The sequence below is a fragment of the Dipodomys ordii genome, unplaced genomic scaffold (assembly GCF_000151885.1).
Source record: "Dipodomys ordii isolate 6190 unplaced genomic scaffold, Dord_2.0 Scaffold6, whole genome shotgun sequence".
NCBI lineage: Eukaryota > Metazoa > Chordata > Mammalia > Rodentia > Heteromyidae > Dipodomys > Dipodomys ordii.
In genome coordinates, this window is record NW_012267222.1 from 16,727,379 (window position 1) to 16,744,360 (window position 16,982).

Below are 16,982 nucleotides of genomic sequence, written 5' to 3' on the forward strand. Positions count from 1 at the left end.
GAGAGGGGGAGAGGAGAGGGGGAGGAAGAAGCAGTCTACTACTAGTCTATAGAGTTGTCTTGGCTTGGCTCTGGGTGATGGGTGCAGAGTTCTCTACTGCGTATCACCTGCCAAGAGGCTCAGCAGAAGATGAACCTATGTGAGAGGCTTGGGTTAGGGACCAATAGCGATCACTGAGGCCTATCTGTGTCTAAGGGCAAGAAAGGAAAGAGCGGTGGGCAGACAGCCCTGCTTACAGAAAACTTGAAGCCTCTAGGGTCAGTCCTACTTCTCCTACTGCTTGGAAACCCCTGCAACTCCGAGTTCCTGGTTCCCAAGTGCATAGCTGTCCAGATCACAGGGAAGGAGTAGGGACAGCACCCCTGTTTGCTGCTCTCTGGAGACAGCATGGCCTTGATTAAACTACCACAAGGAACTGCTCAGCACTGGAACTTTTCAGCAATCTGTGGCTGAAAGGCCTGGCGCTGAGTAGATGATTATCTGCAATGGGGAAGGAGACTGCACACTGCATTATTCAGTGTCAGTGCAGGGAAAGGTGAAGCCAGTGCCTTGTTCATTCCTTCAAAGCAAAATCTACAACGCTGGCTCCAACCATATGACTGTGCTTTGGGACATGTTTTAGCCTAGTTTCTTGAGGGTATTTGTAAACAGCAAAGAATTTCTCAGCTATAGTCTCTTCCCTCAGAGGCCTAGCCTGCCCAGGACTCCCGGAATGTCATCCCAGTCTTTGCCACGTGGTAGAGATTGCTTACAGAGCCAAAAGCTATAAAATCCTTTGATTTTATTTTATGTTTTAAACTGATCAGGAGCTGGGCACCGGCAGCTTATGCCTGTAATCTTAGCTACTCAGGGGGCTGAGATCTGAGGATCACGGTTCAAAGCCAGCCTGGGCTGGAAAGTCCATGAGACTCTTATCTCCAATTAACCAATAGAAAACCAGAAGTGGCGCTGTGGCTCAACCCGTAGAGCACTTGCCCTGAGCTGAAGAGCGCAGGGACAGCGCCCAAGCCCAAAATTCAAGCCCCACAACCAACAACAACAACAACAAAAAACTGATTAAGATAGGGGTGCAAAACTCAGTGGTAGAGCACTTGTCTAGCATGTATGAGGCCCTGGATTTGATTCTTAGTACCTGAAAAAAGTTTCTGAGCTGAGGATGTGGTTTAGTGGTAGAGCACTTGTCTGACATCCTCAGTAACGCAATATCTATCTATCTGTCTGTCTGTCTATCCATCCGTCCATCCATCTATTTGCCAGTCTGTCTGTCCATCCTTTAAAAAATCAGAATAAAAAGCTGATTAGAATTCAGAGAACTTTTAATACCCTTAGCTTTTCTGTCCTGGAGAATCTGACTCAGGAACATTTGTGGGCTGGAATGTCTTAAACTGGCCAAAACTGGGCAAAACCTTTAGTGCTCGAAGCCCTGGCTGAGTCACAGTACAGCCTCACACGGCCTGGTTTGCCCCAAGCAAAATGTTCTCCACGTTCTTCAGACAACAGAACCTGCTGCCAAGAGCCTCCAGATAGAAAGCCTACCCAGGCAGGTTTTGTTGTACTTGCTTCTACCACCTGTCCACACTTACTGCCCACTCTCCGAAATCCACTGTCCTTGGTACTCTTGGTCAAAAGTGAGTTTTATAACAGTGTCCAGGAGTGGGTTGAAATGTAGATACACACAGTACAGTGTGTCCACACACATCCCGGCAAAGGAGTTATGAAGAATATCATCAGGGTGCTGACCCCTTTGCCCCACAGAGGCTGTTATAATGAGGCTTTATGTCTAACCAGAGGCTTGGCACCAAATGCATCACAGTGGTATCTGGCGGTGAATCAGAAAAGCCACCATGTCCTGAAATCTCTGTGATCACTCATCAGAAGAACTCTCTGACAAGCCTTTTTCCTCTCCATTCTGGAAGGCCTTCTGCTTGTATTGCTCACTGACCTAGCTCTCCCTCCCCAGCCATACCTCTAGGAGTCCCTCTTCCCTCCACCCTGGTCTGGATCTTGAGGCTGGGGGTGGGCATTATCCTTACACATTGGTTGGCCTTGACCTTCCCTCACCCCCATCCCTACATTGGTACAACCTGAGCTGTGATGAGCAGCTCCCCTCCCCACAGTGTGAAATCCAAACTGTGATTGGCCTGTAAGAGAAGCCCTGGAGAACAGGTGCAGACCAGAGCCCCAAGATCTCCTGAACATACCTCAAATTTACTGTGCCTTAAAGTGGAAGGAAGGGTAAAAGGAGCATTCATTTTCTCCCTAAACCATATTTATTTAGCTCTTTCTATGTGCCAGCTGCTTTCTGAGGCACTTGGGATATCACATGGAGAAAATCAATTTTAAAAAGATCCCTGCTCACATGGTGCTGTAGAGGTCACACCATCATTTGTGTCATGAGTGGAGACCACCTGGGCAGGGGAATCGGGAAGTCTGACCCCATCCAGACATTGATGAAGAGGCTGGACCCCGTCAAAGGGAAGGACTCTCCGCTAAGACCTTCCCCCATTGCTGCATATACTATAGAGTCACTGGCTTCTCAGTGGAGAGCAGAGAACTCTCCTGCGTCGTCTTAAGTCAGACATTCAAGTAGTGCTCTCTCTGTCTTCACCATTCTCTTCTGCTTGGATGATTCTTTGCTCTTAAGAAAGAAGGGAGAGCCCTCTCCACTGGGGCTCACCCACCTGCCTTCCCCTCTAGTTCCTGAAGATCTTCTCTTCCCCATCTGTATGGGCTCACAAATGTTGTACTAAGAACAGCTAAATGACTCTTTCTTTAGGGTGGCTTTTGTGGGTAGGATGCCTCTTTGGGGCCGCTGGATGCCTTTGGGGGAGCGTCTTCCCTCTTGAGTATGCTCAAGGAAGCCATAGACAGATCACAAGGAACGCGTCAGTCTAGTTGGTACAACAGAACCCCTGGAAACCAATTAACAGCCTGAAAACCCAGAGAAAAGAACTATGGCCAGAGAACAGGCACCCTGTGGTAGACAATTACCAGTGTGGACAGGCATAGCAATGTAGGTCAGCTCTCAGTCAGGAAATAGTTTTACAGGTGCAAAATGTGGCTGTCTTTTGGAAGTAAAATCTAGGTAAAGGTTTGCTTTCTATATTTGGGCAGATGACCACCTGGTTGTCCTGCAACTCCCCTTGCTTTCTGAGACAGCTGGCTTTGCCCTCTCACTCCACCCCCAAGACAAACACCAAACCAGCTGACGGAACCCTTCTAACTTTGACCTTCTGGTTGCTGACCCGGAGAGGAGCCGAGTTCCTGCTTCATGGGCTGGCTTCCAGGTATGCCAGTGTCACATGCCTCCATCTGTAGGACTTTAGGCACTGCCATGTTAGATTAATTGTTTTCTACATTTGATATGTTTTTGGTTTTGTTTTGAGAGCACAGACTACAGCATCTCTCATACAGTAAGGATTTTAGGTAGGCATTTGGGAACCATGATATCAAGAGTCCATATCTAGGCATTCAGGGCTCTTTTGGCAGAGATTTAGTCAGAGAAAAGAAGGAGATCTTGGGGTTAGAGTTGGTTGGTTATGAAATCTAGTTCCACAGGCCTTTTGGTGAGCAGGTGAGGTCTCAGATGAGTAAGAACACTGTGACCTTCAGTGTCTTCACTTGGCTCTGGGCAGGCTCTGAAGTTTTCCCACCTTTATTCTCTCTCTTTACTCCTCTGCCCTTCTGGGGGAAGTGTTAACATCTGTGCCTTGGAGATAAGGAAATTGAGGCTCAAGGGGGCTAGTATTCTCTGAGCTTGTGCACGACAGCCAAGACTCAACAGGGGCTCTGAACACTAGTTTGTGGCTCCTTCCCATGCAGTAGTGTGTTTATGGTGTCCTCTCACCCAGCCCTGGACAGATGGGGCAGTTGTTATGGAAACAAATTCCTGGGGTGGAACAGCTAGCATTACTCTGGAAGATGTATGGGGCTTCATAGTAAGTCTTAGGAGGTTGGTTCTGAAACACTGTTTCATAGAGGCACTTGGCCTGCTAGATGCCACCTTCTCTGAGAGTCTGGAGGCACAGGACCCTGGCAGACATTTAGTCTATGTAATTCTTCACTTGGCCTCAAGGTGACTTTGTGTCTCCTAAACATGCATGGCTCCCCAGGGATACAAGCTGCCAGTTGGAAGCCTTCTTGGGTTCCCTTCTTGGGTCAGCACTCGGGTGTATTTGGGTACCCAAGGATTATCTTTCTTGGTCACAGACTTTAGCTTCTGGATTCTATGGGCATAATAGTGGATTTCCCCCAGGTCCTCTCCGCAGCCACTGGGGTACTTTCCTGGCATAAAGTTCTGGAGATGCTGGGGTCTGCCTGCTGGTTTTTACATAAAGGAACAGAGACTTATCATCCCCTGCTTAAGTGTACAAACTTACGTCCATGAAAAACACCTGCTCACAGCAAATCATATCCCATTTCTCAAAATGGTCCATGAGAACATTTGCAAAAGCTGTCATTTGCCAGTTGAGTCATCTTCCTGAGTGAATTACAGAGAATCCCGCCTTGATTCATGTCTAACCAGCCGGGCCCAGCTGTAGCTCACCCTGCTCTTACCCCTTAGCTCCCGCCCCCACCCCCCAAAAATTGTTCCACGCAATAAATTCTTGACACAAGTCTACTTTCAAGGTATCCTCTAGGCCTCATTACAGAGGGGCAAATGCTAGGGGGTGAAGGAACTCATTGTGTGTCTGCAGGAGTTCAATGTCTTTTCTAAAGCAGGAACTGAGAAGTGTGACTAATGAGCACATTGCAAAAGCCACAGACTACCTCATTAAATGTGAGAGCCATTCCCCAGGCTGGGTAGACACAGGGATCCTCAAAGAAAAGCCACCTCATCAATTAATGAGGAGCAGTAAAAAAAAAAGTAAGGCAAATATTCAACAGACATTTCTGGTAGACAAAGCACATGTACCAAAAGCATTTAAAATAACATTCCCGATTTCTGATGGGTTGGGAAGGGTCCCCCCTGCCCCGGCCCGTACATGGTGTTTCTCCAGGCCCTCTGGTTTCAAGGAGTGCCAACTGCTGAATCAGGGTTCTAGAGCTTCTCAGTTGTCCCTCCCTTCGGGTCCTTCTGGTCCTTCTAGAGCCACCACTAATGCTGTTGTACAGTCACAAGAAAGCTCCTGGCTCAGTGCCCGCTGCCCAGCCAGCAATGGGGGACTTTGCTGCTCTGTGTTCTAATACATCACTAGGGGAGGAGATGCATGCCGTGACACGAGCCCAGAAACGCAGGCAGAGTCAGGCCAAACTGTTAACTTTCTGATCACTGCAGAAGGTCAGCTCTGGAGGAGAGCTTGTCTCCTAAGGGCTGAGCCATCCATTTCCCAGGGGCCTGACAGTCTGCTTGTACTAAGATAGCAGTGCCAGCTTCTCCGGCGGGGCTGCTGATGCAGAAGTTCCGGGGTGTCCTGTAGGAGGCGCTGTGCTAGTTGCCTAGTGGGCATGGCTTCAGCTCTCTCTGTACCTTTCTCCCCCACTCCACCCCTCCACCACGTCCAGTCAGTCTCACCTTCCCCCACCCATCATATGACCTCCAGACTAGAAAGACCAAATTCGGACGTGGGCCATGATATGCCTGTGTTTAATAATCTCTGCCAGCTCCCTTCATCTCCACAGTCAAGTCTACCCACCTCAGCATGATCTTCAGAGTCCCGTGCATCTCATCTAACGCTGTCCAGGAAGGCCTTTCCTGCCTCCAAGCTTAGTGCCTGTTCTTCACACTGCCTGGGAAACTCCTGCTTCGTGTTAGGACTCAGCTGCAGGTGACACTCCCCCAACCCTGGTAGCTTCCTACTGAAACCTTGAGGGTACTTTAGGTACTTAGCCACAGCTCTGGTACAAACACTGAGCTCCAGGGCAGATCTGAATCTCCTAGGCCTAGTCTGCAGCTTGAGGCCAATGAACATTTAGTCTTTATTGACTGGAGCTCCACATGTAACCCTGTTTTCTCAGCAAGTTTTTCTAAAGGTCTGACTTGATGGATAAAAGAATTTTATTTTTGCAGGGTGCCAGTGGCTCATGCCTGTAATCTTAGTATTCAGGAGACTGAGATTTGAGGATCATTATTCAAAGCCAGCCAAGGTAGGAAAGTCTGTGAGAGTCTTATCTCTAGTTAACTAGCAAAAAGCTAGAAGGCACCAGCCTGGAGCAAAAACAAAAGCCAAGGGACAGTACCTAGAACCTGAATTCAAGCTCTAGTACTGGTGTGCACTTACATGCCTGCACCCATATGCACGCACTCACATGCACACACATACAAGAATTTCATTTTTTGTCTGTGGCCTGAGAAATACAATCCAGTTGGGCAGGTGGGAGGCAGAGTTTGGGAGTTGCCATTCCCTATTCCCCTGTGCTCTCTAGCTCTGAGGGAGACCCAGGGGGTCGGCTGCCCTTCATCCTCCTTACCTCCATCTCTACTCTTTTGTGAGCAGAAGCCCCTGCCCAATGAGGGTCAGAGTGTCTCCTGCCATTTGAGAACCTGGGCCTTGCCCCACACTGCTGTGGGGCTGCGCAGGCTCAGCTCCTGCTGGGCAGTGTGGCCTGGCCTTGAAAAACCCTCCTCAAGATCTGTCATCTGCTGTTTCAGCCGCCTTCAAAGACTCATTCTGAATCGTTTAACCCATGAGGATTGTGTAATTGATTATTAGGAGCTGGTAAACACCATTAAGCTGGCTCATTATTTTTGTAATAGTCAAATAGAGAAGCACACAAAGACTTGGAATTGAAATGTCCTCTGAATGCTGCAGCAGTGTTCTCAGCCAGAGGTGGGAGCCCAGGGCCTCCTAGTCACCCCCAGGTTTTCTCGCACCCGTGGCACTGATGCTGCCGCCCCTCTGTCCCACTGTTGTAAAATGGCCCTCCTTATTCTGTGCCACCTCTGCCCTGCTGTAGGCACTGAGCAGGGCTTTGCATCAGAGACTACTAGTGGTTGTATGACTCTGCAGACCTCGACTTCCTCATCTACAAACTGGAGGTAAGACCTCTGCCTCCAAAGAACACCTTGAAGATAAACAAGATTCCACTTATACAGCTCCTTAGAGATAGCCACACATGGTTAGGTCCATTCTCTGTCCTCAGTTCGGCTAGAAATCCAGTCCAGGTTCTATGGAAGTAGCTATTGCCTGTCGTGGCCATTTGATGCAAGGTCATGCCAGAACCCTGAGGCCTTGGGCCTTTCCTCTTCTTTCTATTGTCGGCTAAAAGCTCTACCTACAGATGCTTGGTAGCAGTGGGCTCCACACTGCCATGGTGCAGTTATGTCTCCAACAACTGTTTGCAGAGCACCTATCTTGGGTGTAGGCAAAGTATCAATAAAAGGGGGGGGGGGAGATGAGATGTTCTCCAATTGCTGGAAGTTCTAGAATGTGGTTAGAGTATCTATGAGCCTTTCTTGCTCACCTGGCCCCAGGTGTAAAAGGTGCAGAAACCTGGTCCCAGACAGGCTGGGTAGCGGGCCATGTCAGAGCATTTTTATACATAAAACTCTAAGGACGTGCTTGAGTTTAACAAAAGCTTCCATGACAGGCCAGGGAGATTCCACAGTCGCAGTGGGCTGTGGAGTTGTGGAGTGGAAAGGGCCCTGATTGCCTGGCTTCCATCCTCATCAGCTGGGAAACACATAAGCTATCCTTGTGACAAGGTTCCATTTCTCTTTTGGGGTAGATCCAATGACAGAGCTCAGAGCAGTACTCCCAAAATGTGTTTACCCAGCGTCTGCAGAGTGATGATAGTTCTGCCCCAGGTCCTTGAGCCTAGGTCCCAGTGTTTTCAGTTGGCAATATGGCCTCTCAGGGGACCTGAGCATGAGTCATTGATTACAGAGAGGACCCTGTTTCCCCTGCTCACTGGGCTTCTGTTCTCATGAAAGCACTTAGAGAACAGGAACCTACCTGTGTGTACAACTCCTTGCTGGGAAGAATCTATTATCTCTATTAGGGTAATGAGAGGCCTGCCCTGAAATATGTGCAGAAGGATCGCAGCAGATGGGCTGAATTAATCTCTGTTTGCCAGCTCCACACGGAGCACTGCAAGGAGCTTTGAAACCATGCCAAGCTCTTCAGGGCCATGTCGCTGTGAACCTGCTGAAGGGCTTGGCTGACCCGGGTCACCTAAGTTAGTTTCATGCCTGTGATGCTGAGCTCTGCCTTGCACTTTGGAAAGCAGGGTCTTTAACCATTTTATTGGGTCTGAGGTTGGCACCAACCATGCCTGAGTCCACTGCTAGGCACCAGGAGGGCTGAACAATGACTTGATCATAAGCTGGCACTGAAGGGTGTAATAGCTTGTGGGAGAGGCCATCTGTGTCCTGGTTCTCAGATGTAGCTTTTCCCTTGGCTGGCTCTCTCTTGAACCCTTGTATCTCTGTGCCTACTCCCCCCACCCTCCCTGCCCAACCACCATTATCCTTTGGAAGTGTCCCCATCCTCAGATCTGTTATTCTAATCCACCATGCAATTGGTTTACTCATTCCATTTACTGGGCACCTGTCACGTGCAGTTTGAGCACTAGACATGCTCAGTGAGGAAAAAGACAGTTATGCCAATCCATGATGGAGCATTCCGCTTTCTGTGTGTCCTCTGCCTCCTTGAGCAAGGAGCTTCTTGAGAACAGCAAGCCCATCTTCAGCTGTCTTCATTTCTGTATGCACGCCCCCTCCCCCCAATTCCACCCCAGCACTGGCACACAAAGCAGAGGCTCAGCTGCTATCTACAGAGCCAGTGAAGGGGAGAAATGACACAATATAAGATAGATAGTTACTAAAATAAAGGCGAGCACGCATACATATTTTTACAGATGCCAAAACATCCCCACACATAACTATCTCGCCTTCCCGAAGGGAAGCAATTGTTTCTGTTTGTGGTGAGGAAAACTGAGGCTTGCAGAAAGTGTGACCCATTCCAGACATTGAACGTGGGATTCCCACTCCCTTTCTATTCCACAGAAGAGTATTTCCTTTATAAAAGCTTGGAGGAGCTGTTGACATGGGAAGGGAGAGACTACTAGGGAGGGTGGAGGCCGACCATGGGGAGGGGGAAGTCCTAGGCAGGTCTGGAAGGTAAGAGGAAAAGAATCATGGCTCTCAGAGGTGACCTTAAAATGACTGAGAGTAGTCCAGTTCTTAGCCTGGCTGATCCTTAGTGACCCCTCGGCTGTTTCTGAAAGAATGGTATCAAGGGCCCAGGCTTGGCTATTTTAATTCAGAGTTAAACAGACAGACCTAGTAGAAACTTTCCAGTGTCTTTTAGAGGCTGAGACAATCCCTTCACCCCTTGCCTTTTTGTAATTCTTTCTAGTATTTGGAAATGAACGTGGCCTCTAGTTTGCTAGACAGCCGCTCTATCCTTTGAGCTATGTCTCCAGCCCTTCTTGTTCTTTTTTTTTTTTTTTTAAATTTAAGCCTCACAAGTCGCTGGGGTGACAGATACACATCACTGTGCCCAGCTATTGGCTTTACTTGGACTGGACTTGAACTTCATCCTCTTGATCTCTACCTCTAGAATAGCTGGGACTACAGGTATGAGCCACAGATGCCTTGATAAGACCCCCTTTTAAAGTTCCCTGGTAAAAGACAAATTTTACCTATTGGACATGGACTTAGAATGAAAAAGCCATTTGGGCTGTATTTCTGGCTATACAAGTCAAGTGTTACTTTTCTCCATCTATAGAAACCACGTGTTTATTAGTGACCATCCTTTCCCCCCATAGCTTGCAGTCTAGCTCTTGTCTGCCTGCTGCATCCCCACCCCCATTTTTCATACTGGTCTTCTAGCTCCTCTTCCTGAACATGGAAAGACAGCCTCTTGGGTTGCCTACATGTCTACACTGATTTGTTCCCTCTGGACAAGAAAGTCTGTGGCTAAGATCTTGGACTTCTTGGACAATGAGATTGAAGAATCTAGACAGTTTGGAGCCAATCCTTTTGCTGGCCAGCCTGGTCAGGAGTGATTTGAGCAGTGTAGCATAATCAGAAGAGCAAGGATGAAGTCCAGGAGCATTTGCAGCAAGCGGGGGTGACTCCCGAATGGCCCTTTTCTAGAATATGAGGCAATGGGGGCGAATACTCTCTGCAGAGCAGACTGATTTCCAGGACTCTCAGATTGCCCTTTGTCTTCATCTGCCTCTCACATTCCCTCTCCAATCTTTTTTTTTAAATTCACATTTTAAAAAGCAGTAGAAGACAGTGGCTTGGCAGCTGTGGTCCTCAGACTGAAAGTTAATGGCTTTGGCTCCTGTGAGGCTGAATGTTCAGACCTGAGATAAAAGACAGCTTATCACCGATGAATAGAATTATTGTTTGTCACATTGGGCTTAGTTTCAAGTTTTTGTCAGGTGAGATAAAAGACTACTTACCATCCAGGCCCATTTCTTCATTCTTCACCTGGTTTCCCTTCTTCCCCTTCCCCCCCACCCCCCTGCTTTGATTGGAAGGAAATTCCTTGAGAGCAGAAAGCAGTCTGCAGAAACCAGTCTGGCCTGTTATGTTGTTCTATGGCTGGTGTGTGTGTGTGTGTGTGTGTGTGTGTGTGTGTGTGCGTGTGCGTGTGCGTGTGTGTGTGTGTGTGTGTCCAGTTAGTTGGTCAAATGAAAACATTCTATAAGATTGAATTCATTAAAATCCAACATACAAAGCCTGACATGGTAGCACCCATCTGTAATCCCAATCTTCTAATACTGAAATAAAATCCAGCATACATGTAGCTCAAGGCTATATATCTTTTGAACAGTGTTTACCAGTAGTAAGTACAAAGCAATTACCCTCTTGGCCTCCAGCAGTTCCTAATTCTTTTGGCCTCCATCACAATACAGTATCTTAGGTTATGATAAGAAAGTAGCCACACCTTCAGTTTTCTCTTTTAGTATTAACAAGATGTGTAAAATATGAATATTTAATAGCCATCCATGACATGAAAGGAAGAAAAGGTTAGCTTTTGTTGTTGTTGTTTTGTTTTGTTCTGGTATTGCAGCTTGAATTCAGTGTGTGCACTATCCCCCAGTGTTTTCCCTGAAGGCTAATACTCTGCTACTTGAACCACAGCTCCACTTCCGGCTTTTTGGCAGTTAATTGGAGATAAGAATCTCATGGATCTTCCTGCTCAGACTGACTTTGAACTGTGTCCTCATATCTCAGCCTTCTGAGTAGCTAGGATTACATACAAGCATAAGCCACCAGTGCCTGGAAAAGATTTAACTTTTATTTTCAATAAAAAGAGACAGTTATAAAAAGCACTTATCTCAAAGTAGATGCTACTGTTGTTGCTTTGCTCTGCAATCTTTTGAAAAGTAAAATCCTTAAATGTTTCATATGACATTTCAATCCTATTCCTAGACATCTGTCCTAAAGAAGTCATTCAAAAGATACAAAAAAAACCCCTATATAAATGAAGACTAACTTTGACGTCCATGCTAAAAAATTGGAAATGTGAAATGTTCCATAAAAAGGAAGAGAAAAGAATAATTACAGGACAGCAACATGTTGAAATATTACTCACTCTTAAAATAATTATGAAGACTGTAGGAATTTGGGGGAGAAAAGAATATAAAACTGTTTGCTAGGATTACAAATGTTAAAAATATGCCTGTGTGTGCCTATTGGCAAGAAAGTGATGTACAACAAAAATTTAATCTCTAAGGATAAAACCATATATGCCAAGATATTTAAAAAACTGTTACCTCTAACTAAAATGATTATGGTTTCCTTTTCCTCTTCACTCTTCTGTTTTCCAAGTTTTGCCTTCGGAAACAACATGTATTTTGTTTTGGAGGCAGGGTATAATGGATTCTGTATGAATAGAGCCTTTATGGCTTGGAAAAAATAATGTTTGATGATTATGCTTATTATGGGCTAGCATTGGCTTTAAGACTATTTTTATAATAGAGTGACTTTTTATTTTTTTATTTTATTTATTTATTTTTTGTCGGTCGTGGGGCTTGAACTCTGGGCCTGGGCGCTTGTCCCTCAGCTCTCCAGCTCAAGGCGAGTGCTCTACCACTTGAGCTACAGTGCCACTTCCGGTTTTCTGGTGGTTTATTGGAGATAGGAGTCTCACGGTCTTTCCTGCCCGGGCTGGCTTTGAACCGCGATCCTCAGATCTCAGCCTCCTGAGTAGCTAGGATTACAGGCGTGAGCCACCAGCGCCCGGCTAGAGTGACTTTTTAAAGTAAAGTATATTTCCAGAAGATAACACTTGTTAGGATCTCTGTGGCTACCTGCTCACTAGTCTCGGTCATTGGCTTGAATTTTTCTGGTGGCTTCTCCCCTTCCTCCCTCTCCTCCCATCCCTTCTTCTCTCTTTCATCCCTTGCCTTTTTTTCCATCATATTAGCATGTTATTGGCCCCTAGTTCTCTGCTTAGCATGTAACCAGATGACAATGCCAATTTCTGTCCCTCTCTGTGACAGCTCTCTCCTCCCACACTTCGCCCTCACCGGCCACTGGCCTTCACTCTATTGGACTAGATTACATTCCCCTCCCCCCAACCCCATCCCTGGCTCTTAGCATCCCTTCTGTGGCAATGCTCTTCCCCACACGTAGCCATCAGTAGACTTCCCCCCTCTTCTCCCGTTCACTTGGATGTTCCTTGGCCATCCTTCCCCTGTTCTAGCTCTCCAGACCCTCTGATCCCGCTCAGCTATTCTGTGTTCCATTATCCGCTTCCTCCTCATTATGCATTCCATAGTATGTATATCGTATGCTTTCTGGGTCCCTCAACTAAATGTAACTTCTATGAAAACTTTGAGGGGGGGGGCGTTCTATTCACTGTGAGTCTAGCATGTGCCTGTTGTGTGGGTACTTAATTATACTTGTTGAATTAATGTTATTACAGGTGACTTCAATATGTTCAATATGATGAAGGCCTTACTGAGAAGTGAATTAAGAGTAGAAGAGCCAGGGGTGCTGAGGTCTGGGTACAGGAAGCCCCTTCAGAGTCTCTGTGAGGGTCTTCAGGGCAATCTCTGGGTTGGCATCACTGCATCCCAGGGTTGGGTACAAACCCAGGTGTCAGCAGATGTTTTCTGGCTAGACCTCCCAGTTGGGAAGGAGGAAGTGATGCCATTCTCCTGGGATTTGTCTGCCGGTGGTAGGTGGTTTCTGTTAACATGGGCTTGGCTTGGGAAGACCCAGGGCTGTCTATCAGGAGTACTCAACAGCCAGGATCACACCAGGACATTCATATCTCCTGTTCCAAAGGACACATGGCAGAGAGGTACAGTGCTCTGTTACTCACTACAAGTACCAAGGCTCCACAGCACACTCCCCTCAATATAAAGAACAAGTGAGTATGAACGTAAGCCCCCCGGAACCATCATTCCTGTGGTCACTAGATCTTCCCAAGAAAAAACATCCCCAGTCAGCTGCTGGATTCAAATACATTGAATGAGGATGGCAAGAAAAGGAGGAGAGAGGGATAAATGATCCTTGGCCTGTCATCATACCCCTAGAGTTAGATGGTAACTCATTTTAACTTGTACCCAAATGTTGAAATGAATCAGTGACCTTTTTAGTTGTATTGGATTCTCAATGAAAGCAGCAAGTTAGCCTTGATTTTTGTCTCCATACATTTTGTTCCTAAACAATTAACTTCCTTCATTTGAACATTTGCTGCCAGCCCGTGTTTGCCCCTCTACCAGCCATATGTTTTCCTGCTGTCATAACTGTTGGCTAGTTTGTTGTTGAAACCGTCCACACTGGCAATACTGTTCAAGCCAGGTCTACTTGGGTACTTCTCAGCTAGTCAAGCCATACCCCTTTTTGCCTTTTCCCTAAAGAGGAGGATATATACAGAATCTACCCACATCTCTGGATTTCTGTGACTGCAACCCTGTCTTGAGTCACCAGCAATCAACTTCTGTCTTCCAGGATGGTGTTGGCAGCCTCTGGAGTCCACTCAGCCCAGCAGCTTGGTGCCCCTTCTGACAAGGACAAGCTGAATAAGTTTTGATTTTTTTTTTTTACCCACTGACATTTGTTACATCTGTTATTCAGTCTCTTAGGATAGAATTTAGGTGTGCCCAGAAACACCTGGAGATTTGTTCCTCCACTCAGGCTGTGCAGGAGGGCTGCTGATTCCTGCATTGTTTGGATGTAGAGGAATGAAGGAATGACAGAGAAGGCTAGTAGGAACTTTCCTTTTCCGATAAAATTGAGAAAGGAAAATGGCATGTCACCAATGTGGACAAAAAAATAAAACATCCTCATTTATATTTATACTGTGAGATGCTGTCTTTCGTGTTGAGGACTGAATCACCAAAGTCTGCTGTACTTTGATTGCCAGCTTCCCCACAGTGGCTCTGACCTCCCTGTGACTTTCAGAGAGGCCGGCTGGGGTCTGGCTAGATGTGAGATAAAGAAGTTCCTGAACTTTCAGTGTCACTGTGGTATATTGCCTTTGACCAGGAAATCAGATATTCCTGCTTAATTCTCAGGATGCCTTCAAAACTCATGCCAAAGCAAACTAGTTTTCTTAATGATTGTTTAGAAGATAGAAAAGCACATCCTCTTAGCATATAAAAATGTCATCCAAAGCTGGGCACCAGTGGCTCATGACTAATCTTAACTACTCAGGAGTCTGAGATCTGAGTATCATGGTTTGAAGCCAGATCAGGTGGGAAATTCCGTGAGATTCTTCTCTCCAAGTAAGCACCTAAAAAGCCAGAAGTGGAGCTGTGGATCAAGTGGTAGCATTGAACACAAAAAAATACAAAAGCTTAGAGATAGTACCCAGGTCGAGTTCAAGTCCCAGGAATGGCACAAACACACCAAAATGTCATCCCAAATATGCCCCAAACAATTGGAAACTAAGCACTCTTTCATCACAGTTTGTCATGAAAATTTAGAAATTTCTTAGCCTGGGGTTTTATTTGACATTAGAAACTTATTTTAAATAGCCAATAAAAAGCAAACTTGTGATACTGGCATTCTGTCACTCATCTTTAAGGTTCTGTGTTGGAATGGACTTCGTTTCTCTGTGAGGCATTTTATATGGGGCTCTATGGTAACTCCTGGCCTATACTCATTTGTCCACAGGCCATCTCTTTGGCAGGACTGCCCTGGCCTTGGTGGCTGTTTACTGAATCCCAGGTACTTTCAGGGTGAAGACTGTTGTGTTAAAACCACCTGCCATCTGTTGGTGCCATTTTCTTTTTTTGGATTCTAAATGATGAGTCACTTATTTCTCCTGCTGCTCTTCCTGCTGCCAAGACTAATTTACCTATTGGGCTTTATTGGGGACTATGTCATGATGCTTTGTCCCATGCCAAGTTCGTGTCTGCACAATCCTCTGAGTGCCGTCACTGGGAGAGGTGGATGAGCATCTCCTTCAGGAAAAGTGAGATCTCGTGTGATACAGTGTGGGCCTCACCCTGGGATATGGCAGCAGCCATGGACATCACTAGGCTCCAGTGGGAAGTTCAGTGGTGGTCTCATCTTTCTTCCTGGGACACCCATGTGTGGGTGTGGGACACCATATGTGGCCCAGGGGAGGCTTTCAGGACCATTGGTTACACACATCACTAAGATCTATGACCACAAAATGGGCAAGGCTAGCCTCCCCAGGGCCACCAAAAGTAGCATGCAGACCCAGCTGAGCCCCTTAGGGCAGGGTGCTAGTTGGTATTGCTACATGCACAGCCACCAAGATCCTCAGAATTTTGGCATCGTCTGTTCTTGCTTTCAATAACTGGAAGTTAGGAACAATTGATATAAGCAAGGATGCAAGTTGGAAATGCAGCAATCGGGGTGGGGTGGGGTGGGGCTGGGGAGGAGGTCCTACTGTGAGTATCTGAAGTGTGTGTGGGGAGAAGGACTTGGCTCTGAGAGTAGAAATAGTACTTTCCCAGGGAAAAACAAAGGAGACAGTCTGGACACTTCTGCCTACTGGGGTGGTGGCCGAAGGCTTAGGCTAAATAAAATACAAGATACACTTCTCCACAGCATGTCTCACACAAATCAGTTTTAATTGTTTGTATTTTGTCTAAAAAATTATGATGGTTCAAATCTAGTATTCTTCACATATCCTAAAATATTTCTACGCTCATGCCTTCCTTTTGTTCTGCTACCGCAAAATGCTAAGCTAAATACCAATAGCAAACCCCAGTGTGCACAACATTCTAACTCTGGCTAGGTACTGGTGACTCATGCCTGTAATTCTAGCTATTCAGGAGGCTGAGATTGTAAGGATTGTTGTGGTTCAAAGCCGGCCCAGGTAGAAAAGTCTACAAGACTCCATCTCTAATTAACTAGCAAAATCCCCAACTGAAGTCTGATGACTGGAGATATGGCTCTGGTAGTAGAGTGCCAGACATAAGCAAAAAAGCCTAATGAAAACAACAAGGTCCTGAGTTCAAGTCCTGGTATCAGGAATAAAAACAAAAGATTCTAGTCCTGTCAAGCAAGTCTTCTAAATCTTTCCAGGCTGGAGAAATTACCAAGTTGTAGGTGAGTGGGCTTTTATTCTTACCATAGAGCAAGTAAGGTTTTATGGGAGGCTCCTCCCTAGCCTCTGAGATCAGAGGCTGAGTTTTGTATCTTTGTGGGAGATGAAGATCCTGTGTTGTATGCTCTAGGATCGACTCACTGGCCTTCTTGCCACAGTCAGGGACTGAAAGAAGTGGCCAGTTACCCGGGCCTGTCCAGGGCCCTGCCAGGTCTAGCTGACCTTTCTACTCAGAGGAGCTGTTGACTAGACCAGGTTGGCATTAAGGCTTTTGGCAAACATTTCAGAGAGGACCCAGGATAGAGTGAGCTATGTGGGTGGGCCATAGTGGACAAGACAAGCCGGTCTCAAGTGTGGTTGCAGAGGACAGGGTAACATTTCTAACCACTGGCCTTCTCTGCTCTAGGATGCCCTTGTCATGTGCTTCTGGAACGCCTGCTTCCTGCCTCCGGTGTGCGCCTAGGAGGTGGGGGTATGTACTGGTCCCCAGGATTGTGTGAAGGCTGTGCCCTGTGGGATAAGGTCCCCAAGTCTACTCTGAAT

General features: G+C 46.6%; 1 protein-coding gene across 1 annotated transcript in view; it reads left to right on the top strand.

Annotated features, from left to right (window-relative positions):
- Pla2g2c (phospholipase A2, group IIC) overlaps window positions 1–16,982 on the top strand; it is a 68,586-nt gene that overhangs the window by 26,758 nt on the left and 24,846 nt on the right. The window lies entirely within an intron of this gene.